The following is a 10892-nucleotide window of genomic DNA, read 5'->3' as shown; positions in this document are numbered from 1 at the left end:
GAAAGTAGATTTTTTCACTCTATACAAATGATTGATGTATCTGTGACTTGTTATTAGAGAATATGCCTAAAATATAAACCCATAGTCATCGACTAGAGAATAGTCCCTGAGTTCTCAGGGACTCGTTTGCATAGATGTCTTCCTTAAAAACATTAAAAACCTTTTTGTCATGAAAAATAGCACAGCTATAGAAAAGCACACAACACAGAAATGAACAGCTCAGTTAACTACCACAAAGTATATACTAGTGTAATTATCACTTTGGACAAGAAATAGAAAATTGTCAGAACCTCAGCAGGTCTCCCTCCACCCACTTACCACCTTGTCTCCGCCCCAAAGGGAACCACTATCCTTACTTTTATGGGAATTGTTTCTTTGATTTTCTTTATAGCATGTCGTCTAATAATTTATCTCTAAGCAATGTAGTTAATTTTCCCTTCTTTGACCTCTATGTAAATGGAATTATAGATTTTATATATATATATATATATATATACTTTTTTTTTGGCTTCTTTCACTATATATTATATATTTAAGATTATTCTTTGAACAACATAGTTAATTATCCCTTCTTTGAACTCTATGTAAGTGGAATTACACATTATATTTTATTTTGTATCTGGATTCTTCCACTAAATATTATACTTTTAAGGTGACTCCACATTGTTGAATATGGTTGTAGCTTATTCACAGTGTGCTAATGATGTAATATTCCATTATGAATAAACTGTAAGTTTTGTTCATCCCATAGTTGATGTACATAGTACTGTGACTCTTGTACACATCCCCTGGATCATATATGTCTTCATTTATGTTGGGTGGGAGTGAAATTGGTTTACAAAGAATGCATATTTTCAATTGCAGTAGATAATAAATGATTTTCCAAGGAGGCTGAACTGTGCTCCCAAGGGCACCAAGAAGAGTTTCTCTTGATCTGCAGGTTTGCCAAAACTCGAAATTATCAATCATCTGTCTTTCAGCCATGTGGTGGATGTGCCGCGGTAGTTCATATTACTTTAATTTTCATTTTCCCTATTTAATGAAGTTATGTGCCTGTTCACATGTTTATTGACAATTGGATGTCCTCTTTCCAAAAATATCTGTTCAATTCTCTTGCCAAGTTTTTTAATTGGATTGTCATTGTCTTTTTCTCATTGATTTCAAGGAGTTCTTTGTATAATATCTTATTAGCCCTTATAATACAATTATGATGTTGCATATGTTAAAAATATTTTTTCCTACACTGTGGTTTGCCTTTTAACTCCTTAGGGTTGTATTTTAATAAATAAATACTGATTTTAATGTTAATATGGGCTTGTTTATCAATATTACTTTTACAATGAATCCTTTCCCTTTCCCCTTTTTATTTGTTTTTTGTCTTTTTCATTTTCCCAGCTTTATTGAGATATACTTGACATGTAACATTGTCTAAGAAGGTGTACAATGTGTTGATTTGGTACATTTATATATTGCAAAATAATTGTCACTATAGCATTAGGTAATACCTCCATCCTGTTTCATAATTACCATTTCATTTTTTTGTGGTGAGAGCATTTAAGATCTATCTACTTTCTTAGCAACATTGAACTATGTAATATAGTATTATTAACTATAATCAACATGCTATACATTAAGTGCCCAGAATTTGTTAAATTAGTGCTTTCTTTAGTTATCAGTCTTTCCCTTCCCTGAGATCATGAAATTATATTCCTATTCTAAGTGGTTTACTATTTTTCCTCCTTCACTGAATCACTTCCCTTGTCTTTTACTCCTGCACACTAGAACTGGACGTAAGTTTTTGCTTCTGCTCTATCTTCTGGGGAAATCAGGCTAAGACAATGTTTTGTGATTTCTATTCTGATGGCTGCTACTCTGCAGGTCAGATAAATAATGTGAGGATTCTGACAATTGCTAGATGTATCCATTCTGATTATGTACTCAGGGACTGGGTAAATCACTGGGAGTGGATCTATAGACTCTTGAACTATTTATACTAAGTCTAATAGAAGAATAATTATGGCATCAGTATCAATCATGTATTCTATATCCAGTAATTTTCAAATATCTGGGTATTCTCTTTTCTGCTATGTAATTATCCTAGAACATGGCTGTTGGTCCCTTTGGGCCATAATGTAATATGCATTATATGATCTTGTTCTGGCATTGAAAGGTCCTTTCTCAAGGGGAGCAGATCTCCTTTCAGTTGACAGGCTCTGATTCTGAGAATTGGTTTAGAACCAAGGCTGGATAAGGAAACATAATTTTCTAATAAAGGTGACATTGGACTTTGCTCACAGCTCTTGATCTCTTAGGTTTATATAGACTGAGCAACAATATTATGGCTGCCCATCTGCCTTGCATCTGGGAACAAGTCTACTAGCCATTGACGTAGATTCCCATGGTCAAGGGTCCCTGATTGTCACTCTGGCCTTGCTACTTATTACAGTAATTATACCCATGTTGCTTCTAATTATTGAGTCCTGAAACATGGCTTTGGCTATCCTGAAATCATATTATCTATATTGAGATTAGAGAGTCCCATGGGGTGATCTCCTACTGACCTTCCCAGCCAATGGAAAACAGCCTGAATTTCTCAATGATGCCTCAGTGAGGTAAGGAGGGTCCTTCATTTCCTCCTAGGAACATAGTCAACTGGTAGATTCTCCAGTGTCATATAGTCATCAACTCTAATCTTCCCTCTTCTTTGAAACTCTTGGCCCTATCTTCAACGTTCTTCTAAGGCAGCCTGGCACAGTGGGTCTACAACTTCATTTGATTATGAACTGGATCAGGTTTTGAAAACTCTGGTTAACAAATGTAAGCACTTCCAAGTTAATTGAAAAGTTGTTGATAGTTGTGTTCCACTTCCTCAAATCCATGATTTATTTCTGTCTTGTAAAATAAAAGTCTCATGCTTACTGAAAAATGTTCAATAATTATTCAAAAACATTAACGTTATTTCTCCCTGTTTCCCTTTTGGCTCATGATTCTTAATTAAATCACATATTTTTTTTCTATCCCTTCATTCCCACTTACTTGTCCTTAAAGAAATATATTTTATTGAAAAAAAAACACTTTTGAATGAGAATGCAATTAGCCTATATCCCTACTCAATAAAGCAAGAGATTTCTAAACGAAAATAATAGAGGCTGTTGACCTAAGAGATGAGATGTGAGTGAGGGATGCAGAGATGTGGTGATGGCATGATGTGCCCATTGGTTCATGTCCTCCTAATCCCTGACTGCTGCTTCACTGCCTGCCCTGGGCTATATGACTGAGAAGCTGGAATGGACTACAAGAGGGTTTTAAGTGATATGATTTAAAAAAAAACCACACATTTTCTATTTTCTTTGCCATGTTAGTTTGCTTCTCTTCTGTAGCATGGAAATGCAGCACCCAGCTCTCTCACTGTGAGGGCTCTGGACATTTCATGTCTAACACTGGTAAGAAAGAATTTCTTACTCATTATAAATTAATAGGTTTTTGTCCCATAACTGACTATAAATGCAATGGACCTCCTACTGAAGCTACCGCAGGCAGGAGTACTATTTTCTTCTTTTGGTAGGTCTATGAGCATTATCTCTTTTTCCTTTCTGCAAGTACCATGATTTGTTTCACATCAATTGCTCAAACAAATGCATTAGAACAATTCCTGCTATTGATGGTGAACTCTTCTGGATTGGTGCAGGTGAATGTGGGTTGGTGGGGTTAAAAGACTGAATAAAGGTGAAAGCACACTAGGTACATCACTGTTATGATAAAGTATGATGCTGTGTGACTAGCAAGAAATTAGTTTGAATCCCCACAATACCAGATTAATAGGGAATTATTTTTATTTGGGAGAAAATCCAGTGTTAGAGCAGGTAGGTAGAACCCACAAAAGCATAATTTTAGGTTTTATAAACAGGAAGACCAAGTCACATAGCACCCAAGTCATTTCTTTTCTCTTTATACATGTTTGAATAGTAGAACAGAGACCAGGTTTGTGCTTCAGCACCCTGGCCAATCAACTGGCCTATTAGGATGCATCTATTTTGGCTTCAGAATTACCTGAGGGAATTTGATGACTTGGTCAGGTTTCAGATAAAAGTGATGGATGTATCAAAGGAGCAAAAGCTTTTCCAAAAGATAAGAGCTAAATAAGAAAATCTAGGTACAACTCCACAGGAATATGGGGATTGTTTTTAGCTTTGTGAAATAAGGAAGGAATGAAAAACTGAAATTTGGAGAAGAGAAATTCAGACTGACTATCCAATCCAAGGCAGGGAATTGAGGATTATTAAAGGAAATAGTGAAAGTTCATTATGTGAGACAACGAAAACCTAGACCAGCTGTGGTATTCCAGAATGTACCCAAAGTAATCCTATCTGGGCTCCAGGGAGTAGCCTGACCTGGGTAGCAATTTCCAGCTTTAACTTAGAATCTCTATTATTGCATTAGTTTCGTGGGTTGGCTCCAGGCATAGAATAGTTTTCAATGGTGACTGTCTATTATTTCCTGTAGTTGAATCCATATTTCTGTGGGCTGCCACATGTTCAGGGCTGCTAAAATCTTCTACCTGCTTCATGCTCTGGGGAATCTAATAGAAATTTTCACCCTGCAGTATGGACAGCTTGCAATATAGAAAGCTTGCAATGGGATATGTGGTGTTCATGCCAAGGGTATTCATCACTCAATGTTACCTGGGTTCAGACTGATCCAGCAATGTCCTTTTTCAGAAACTCTTCCATGTGACCAAAAGAAACTCATTTGGATGTAGCCTTTTTTATGAAGTGGAGATTTAGTGCTAAAGTGATAGGGAAACAACTCATGAGTCTGAATGAAACTTGTGGTCATAGTGTATATAAATGATAGATGAGAAGTGGGATTATTACCCTTTCATGAGGATTTATGCGGCCAGTTTATGATTATGATTATTATTGTGCAAAAATGTCCCATTGTTTTCTTGGAGTTGAACTCAATTCCTTAAAGCTTCATTTTGTTCTACTCCATAGTAGACCAGCTGGAAAGAACAGGTCATAGGTGTGTGAGCTATTGTTGGCTTTAGGTCCCAAGGTGGCTCAGGGCACTGAAGCCCCTGAAATAGTCATCTTTGGCTGGAGATAATTTGTCCCTTTGCCTCAGTGTTGTCATACATCCATTATCGTGTAAGCATGGTGCCACATCCAAGTTTGGGAAATGTTGCTCTTCCCTTTGTATAATCCTTCTGCATCATTTTGATGCCCTGAAACATGCCCTGAAAGAGAGGTCAAGGGTCACATATGGGGTGCTTCCCTTTATTGACTATTTTCCACAATCTGCTTTTTTTCAAAGACTTCCCCTTGTATCAACCTATACATAACAATACATATGTCCACTTCTGAGTTCTGAACATTTCTGATGACAATAAGTCTCTGATTTGACTTTATTTCACATGTTCTTCTTTAGCCAAAAAGGTTTATGTACTTGTTTGTTTAGGATGAAGTAGGAAAATAAAATTCTGGGAGGGAAATTGTAAGATCTAGCTAGACTCCTTTCTTTAGGGTAGATCACTAGCCTCTCCAGGCATCATCTGCATAGAAGAGTTGTTGATCATCAATGTCCTTTCAAGCATTATGACCTTTGGGAATGCTCGATTTAGTCATGCTAGCATCTGGTTATTACTGTTGTTGTAAATGATTTCTGACCGTATAACAAAGGAAGCATTGTAAATGTTAAAATAAATACTTTAATTGCCAACAGTGTAAATGTCCATATAGTAAAAGCTTGAATAGATACTTCACCATAGGGACTGTGCCATGCTGGGGATGCAGAGGTGACTGATTCATAGCCCTTTCCCATAGAAACCCATCTTCTGGTGGTGACATAGACAAGCAGACAGTCATGTTCCTTATGGTAAGGATGAAGACAGAGATGATGTCTGTACCAAGCTGCCTCGCCAAGGCAGGGACAGGTACCACTTCCCAGAGGGGTCTTCATCTCCACAAAGGGGCATGAGGATGACACAAAAGGCTGCAGGCTGTTTATCCTCGACTCAGCTGGTTCCACACACACACCCTTCTGCTACTGTGCCTGCAGCCTTGCCTTCTCGTCAGTGGTTAGGGTGGGCTAGTCATACCACACAGCGGGGCCAGCCTTTATCACAGACTTAGGAAAGACCCCCCTTCAGGGTGTGGAGCGTGGGTTGGGTTTCATGAAAGTGCACATTGTGTAAAATAGTGATGCATGGGAGTCACGGGTTATGGAAGGCCTGTACTTATCACCTGTCATTCGGTGTTGAGGATGCTGATACAGTTAAAATTAACTTTTGAATTATTTAAGGCAAGTGTAGCAATTCAGGAGAGAATGATGGCAACTAAGCAGGAGAGAATAGAGGGAACTAATGCTGTAGACACAAGAAAGCCTTAATAGTTGGAAAGAAAAGAGAAAGTTTCTTTGAATAAGAAAGACAGTTTGGATTAGAGCATATCTTTTAAAATGCAGTTTTGTTATTTCCAAGTAACTGTAGTACCCAGGACTGCCAGGAAACTACACCATGAAGAGTCTGGGCTCTGAAGCCCTACTGGTCCTGGGGTGGGCACTGGGGTTGGCTTCCTACTGTTTGGCTTGGTATACTGGCTTAACCTTTTAACCTCCTTCTCCCTCAGTTCTACATCTGTAAAGCTGTATGTTTGTAACAGAGCACATCTTAACAGAATTAAATGAAGCATCTGTAAAGCACTTTGGTTTGACAAGCTGTGTGGCTTTAGAAAGAGCTCAAGCATTTGCAATGATACTCACCTTTGTGGAGTGCTTTCCTCCCAGCACATTCACGTGTAGCGTCTCATTTGATCTAATTTCACCACAGAATGTTGCTAGGTAACAGAGAGGCCAAGTGGTTTGTCCAAAGAAAAACAGCTGATAAAGTACAAATTCAGTATTCTTCCTCTTAGGCCCCAGCAATCTCATAATAAAAGGGCTGAAAAATTATGGTTTGTTGGTTCTTTTAGGCCTGGCCTGTCAAGTCTTAGCCTAGAGAGACATTTTCATTTTTCATAGCTTTCACTTCCCATCAGTCCTGGTGTAGCATCTTATAGCCCCTCTTTCTGGCTGGGTTATAAGGATCTCAAGGTCAGGACACTGGGCAGGTCTTATACTCTTTTGTCCTTCACAGCACTCAGCTAGCGGTCAGTCCCAGTGGTCTGCCCCCAAGGCCTGTTATTTTAGGCAGAGCTGAAGCTGTGATTGGTAAATAACAGAACACTGTCAGATTAAAGCGAAAGTTGTGTCACAGATTTCCTGTGCGAGAGATGCCAGAGCGGTGGAAGCAGGAATTCAGAATTTACCAGGATTCAAATTCCCTTCAGCAGGAAAGGGAATCCTTCAACTGGGCTTCTGTACAGAAAGGAGCGCTTTCAGTTCCATTTCATGAAAATTCAAAACGAGCTCCTGTACCCTAGGCTCCCTCCCCAGAGAGGAGCGCCCTGCGTGTCAGAGGACTTGGAGTTCCTGCAAGTGGTTCTGCCTTCTGTTCTCAGAGCTCCCCCATATCAGCACCCCCACTGGATGTTTTTGTGCACTTTTAGCATCCCCTGAGGCAGCCTGCAGCCTGGCTGAGATCCTCAGATATTTTTTATGTGTATTGTTATTATTTTTGCCAGTTACCTCACAAGGTAACAATGATTATTTTTGTTACTCCTCTGTTCGCAAACTTGTGTGGAATCTGAAAAATGGGTTGTAACTCTTTTTTCCCCTTACACCTATTACTTTTAGTGAGCAATTTTGCAGGATGTAATGTTTGTCAGGAATGCATACAGGTGTCACAGAAGAAAAGTCTGTAAAACCAGTCTCAAGTTTCAATAGAGTCCCATCTCCCTTGCTGGAAACTAGTGGAACCAGGTATATTTTGAAATTTTTGTGTAGATTTTAGAAAGGCAATAGGTGCATAGACTATCATATGTATATCATTTATAGCCAGCATGGTGTAATCAATGACGTTTCAGCAAGTGGAATAAATGAAAATTATAAATAGCTGCATGTTAGGGTAGTCACATTTTGTCATCAAAATTATGAAAAGCACTTCTGGTTTTTGGAGCTTTTTAGGATTTGGAGCATCTCTCGGGGCCACTCTTTTCCGCAGCTCTGCTCCATTGCCACATGGCGTCCTGTGAAGGCTGGCCTCTTGGAGAGGCAGCTGGCTTCCTAGGCTGCCTCTGAGGAAGGAGGGAATGAGCTACCAGCCTTGGCCTTTCCATTAAGTGCATTTGGGTAATTCAACCACACCTTTCCATCAAGTGCAGCCCTGTGTGGGAAGTGGGCACTGAGGACAAGGCAGTGGCCTTCTCTCCCTTTCCGCCTCTTCCTCTCGGCTCCTTTTCCCCACTTGAGACGGGCTTTCCCTTCATGCCCATTGCAGACGTCTCTCATGTCCTTCCCGCACTTCTCCAACTTAGAACAAAATCTGCAAGATCAGAGTCCATAGATGCTATGTATAAGACAAGATTTTTGGATAAAATAATTAAGACTTAAAAGTGACTTCTTAGTCCATTTGGCTCCTATAACAAAATTTCAGTGACTTGATGGCTTAAAAACAACCAGGAATGAAACTATTTTAGTTTAAAAGTAAAAAAAAAAAAAAAGCCCATTTCATCACATGACTATATATATTGTTTTATGTAAATGTATATGTGTCTTTTTTGTATACATATATGCATATAAACATATATTTATATCTCAGTGTAGAATGTTTCTAGATTAAGTTTCTAGATCAAGTTCACAGCAGAGTGGTGCCTTATATACCACCTTTTAGTATGTTAGCCATTTTACCTAATAACCATTTAAAACTTTCCTGGGCATCCCAGGTGTAAGAGTACTCTAGTTACAAGAGTAATAAGTTGAAAGTATTTTATTTAGCAGTGAGAAGGTGTTTTCTATCTCCTTGGCCTGGTATCTCCTTTAATCTATTTTTAGTGAATTCTAGAGGTAATACATTTCTGAAAATGGAGGAATTAACTGAGATATCTTGTGTGCTTATTCAGTTCTTCAAAAATCAGTGCTAGTCATCACACACACACACACACAGGTATGTACACTCATGTACTGGCAGACTAAAGGGGAACTGCCCAGTACACTTTCTGGGACAGTTGGTAGTTGGTAGTTCATCTCAGAGGTGAAACATTGATCTGAGCTGTGGAGTTGTAGACACGAAGGTACTGAGAGAGTTGTGATCCTGAAACAGCAAAGTTCAAGTAACAGAGGTTTCAGGAACAAACCCCTTCAGTGACCGTGAGGCTGTTTGTGCAGGGAGGAAGCAATGTCTACTCATCATTAACATGATCGCTTTCATACACGTTATCTGTGAATGGCAAGCTGAACTCAGTGCCAACATTTGCAAGATAAAATATGTGGCCAGACAACTGCAGGGAAAAGAACTATTTCCCCAGGTTTCCTCCTCTAGCCATAATAATATTACAGGGATCAGAGATTTTGAGTCCTGCTTCCTGTTAATATGAAGGGAGCTTATGATGAGTCCTGACAAATAAACCACGTGTTTTAAATGTAATATGTTGGAACCTTGGAATAGGGACATCCTAACACTGTTTCATTGTTTTAAGAATGAATCATTGTTTTGAGAATGAAAAGCAGGAACCTGAAAAAGGAGCTTTAACAAATATATTCACTTGCCACTGTGCTGGTGGGGGTTTTATACTCTCGTGGCAAAACACAGTGGAAACTCTTTGTTGAACTCTTTGCTACAAAGCAAACCAGGATAAAGTGGGTCCACTTCACCCTAATTTAAAAGGATTACTTAGTGAAGCCCCATTAGTATCTTATCATAAAGCACATTCAAGAGTATTTGGTACTGAAACACAAACATCAGGGTTAGCATTCTATAGTGTTTCTCATAGTTGTTAGGAGTCGTTCCTTTCATATACATTTTAAGCATGCATTGATACAAGTTTACATATAAGCTAGTATATGTAACATTCCCTAGAGTAAGTTTTTGAATCACTTTTTCCTTTATGTCCATTAGTCTCACCAATTTTCTTCTTTTTCTGCTCTCTTTATTTCCATAGCTTCATTGACTTCAAAGAGAACACAAAGAAAGTGAAGGAATAAAGGAGGAAGAAATGAAAAGGTGACTCATTGCATTCCATGTACCTAAGCAGGCAGATTTTTGCCTGACACAGGGCATGGTGGTTAAAAGAGCAGGGCTGTGGATGCAGAGTGCCCGTATTTAAATTCCAGTACTGCCAGTTAACAGCTGTGTGAGCTTGAGCAAGTTACTTAACTTCAGTGTGCTGCTTTTCTGTGGAAAGTCAGGATAATAACGCTAACATAGGTTTTAAGGGGGGGTGGTAGTATGAGGATTAAGTGAGTTAATCCACTTAAAAGAGTCCCCTAAACAAAGCAACCCCTGAAATTGCCTACTACTTTCTTCCTTTAAGTTTTGAATCGTCTATTTGTAATTTTTTTTTATTGCAAATAACGTATTTTATTTATTTACCAGCAGGTGATACAGTGAGACTGACAAGAGTTCCCAGTCTAAGGAGTAGAAGAGTGACTAAGAGGGGCTCCTCTCCCCTCCTCCTGGTGCCTGCATTCCGAGGGGGCAACAACCCGAACAAGGTAAATTTAGAGAGTGCCAAATACATAGATGGAGAAGATGGTGGTGGGACAGACATTCACAGGGGAAAATGGATGCAGTTACTACAGATAAATGGTTATAGAAGCTCTCTTTGAGGAGATGACATTTGAACAGAGATCTAAATGCTGAGAAGGAGGCAGCTGTGCAAAGTTTTGGTAGAAGAACATTCCAGGAAGGGAACCGAGGATTAGCAAGCAGAAGAGACCTGAGGACAGATTGGCTTGGTCTGTTCAAGGAAGACAATATACAGCAAGCATGGCTGGAATGTAATGAGCAATGGAGAGTG

The sequence above is a fragment of the Manis pentadactyla genome, chromosome 5 (genome assembly GCF_030020395.1).
Source record: "Manis pentadactyla isolate mManPen7 chromosome 5, mManPen7.hap1, whole genome shotgun sequence".
Lineage (NCBI taxonomy): Eukaryota > Metazoa > Chordata > Mammalia > Pholidota > Manidae > Manis > Manis pentadactyla.
This window is presented reverse-complemented; position numbering follows the sequence as displayed.